The sequence below is a fragment of the Seriola lalandi genome, unplaced genomic scaffold (genome assembly GCF_002814215.2).
Source record: "Seriola lalandi dorsalis isolate HSWRI2012SDOR001 ecotype SW California unplaced genomic scaffold, Sedor1 jcf7180002049922, whole genome shotgun sequence".
Classification (NCBI taxonomy): Eukaryota; Metazoa; Chordata; class Actinopteri; order Carangiformes; family Carangidae; genus Seriola; species Seriola lalandi.
The window spans coordinates 1-1,953 of NW_019520475.1; the positions used below are offsets into that span (position 1 = coordinate 1).

At 39.8% G+C, this 1,953-nt stretch overlaps 1 protein-coding gene across 1 annotated transcript in view; it reads left to right on the plus strand.

Annotated features, from left to right (window-relative positions):
- Window positions 1-6: 6 nt before the first annotated feature.
- The window catches only part of LOC111649071 (uncharacterized), a gene marked incomplete at its 3' end in the record, with an annotated part of 3,179 nt that continues 1,232 nt past the window's right edge, over window positions 7-1,953 (plus strand). Inside the window, exons 1-2 of the mRNA XM_087171844.1 lie at window positions 7-1,237; window positions 1,636-1,704. The remainder of the gene's footprint in view (window positions 1,238-1,635; window positions 1,705-1,953) is intronic.

Below are 1,953 nucleotides of genomic sequence, written 5' to 3' on the forward strand. Positions count from 1 at the left end.
TGGACTGGGACTGACAGCAGCAGCAGCAGCAGCTCTACTGGTCAAACTCTGCTGTTCCTCAAGTCCTTGTTTCACTAAATCTCCTGATGAGACAGTAAACCTTTATTCAGAGGTGTAAGAGTGACGTTCCTCAGAGAGCAGACTTCTCTCTGTCTCTGCTTCCTGTCACCCTGTTGGTCCATGAGGCTGCTTTTCTCTGCTCACAGAGTCTGACCTCTGACCTTTCACCTCTCACAAGACTAGCTGTCATCACAGTTGGTCACCTGAGTCTTAAAAAGTGAGAAAGACTGTGACTGTGACTAGTGTCACAAATGTGAATTGTGATATAAGTTATTGTTGGATATTATTATTATTTGTCCGTCCTGCAGCTTCGAGTCATGTGGACTGTTGTTGCATCATATCAACACCTGCTACAGAACCTGTGAGACAATAAACAGGTGTGTTAGATGTTGTCAGGTGGTTTCCTGTTTGTACTTCGTTACAGATGTTGACTCTGAAGATGAGCTTTCATTTAACAATCCTCCAGATCACACTGTGACGTGTTGTTGTTCGTATCAATGATTTTTCTTGTTTGAGCTCGACCTTGATCTAATATCCCGACACCAGTTTAGATACATGATGTTTTATTAATCATTACAAAGATGAAACAGCCTTTCTTCTAATAATCACTTCCTGTTACGATCCACCGCTTAAAAACTGCTGTTGATGAATTTGTGTTTTAAATAATCTGGACTGGAGCCAGAAACTGTTTTTTGACTTAATTAAATAATGTTGTGATTGAATCCAGTAAATCCATCTAAAGAAATAATTTAGTCTCGTAAAGAGCACTGGCGTACAGCCAATGGTTTTCCACCTCACACCCTGAGCCATAAATAAACTTCGGTTTGGCTGTAAGCCATAGACAAAGCTTTTTGAAGGTGATTGTTTTCATTTGTCCTTTGTTGGTAAATCCCAGATGTGTGTCTGTTCAGCTCTGACAGAATGTGACCTGAGGGAAGCTGTGGTAAAACTTTAACGTCACTTTGTCAAACCAGTTTGTGAGGTCTGCAGGCCAAGTCTTAAAGAACTACGGGAGGATCAGAGCAGCATTTCATAGCTCTGATTCATACACTATTTATACCCAGGTATGTGGAGGACGTGCTCACCTGTTCATTTCCTACAGAAGTGTAAAAGCTCCATTAAACACATTCTCCTCTCACCGTGAGAAAAGACGTGACTGACGTATTCCTCCAGAGCAGTAAGTTGTGATCGTTGTTACATTGATCCTGGTGTAAAGGTTTTACACTTTCTGAGATACAGTGTGTTAATAGTTGTTTGTTTCTCTCTGTGGAGATCAATGATTACAACTTGGTTGATTCTGTCCTTCTGTGAAGGTTTAACCTTCACAGAAGTTTCCTCACAGACAATTGTCTGTGAGGAAACTTGTTTCTTTGATTTTCCAGGAGTGACGTCTTCAGACTCTTTGTGTTTTAGTGAATGAAGCTAAATGTTGAACCAAATGATTTTGTGTCGCTTCATGATTCTTCATGATTTAAATAATTAAAATTTGTATTAATCTTTATTTGATCGACTTTAAAACAGAGAGAATCAGACACATTCATCGTGACTTTAATGAGCTGTAATTGTCGTCCTTAGAAACACAGATTTCAGACAGGACAGAGCTGCTGCACCGAGTCTGATGTAAAGAGAGAGTCGACGTCACAGGTAAAGTAAAAGTTAATGTAAATAATGATAATAAACCTTTTACAGCTCTAAAGCAGAGATAATGTCACACAAACTTTTGTTATTTATGAAAACAGAAAACAGCTGTTTTCCTCTGAGCTGCAGTTCTGCTGACAGACTGTGGGGGGCGATGTGGAGTCGTCTTGCAGCTTGAATCCAGTTCTCTGTCTCAGTTTGTCTGTGAAACAACATCAGACCACATTGAACCTGAATCAGACAATAAGTTTTCAA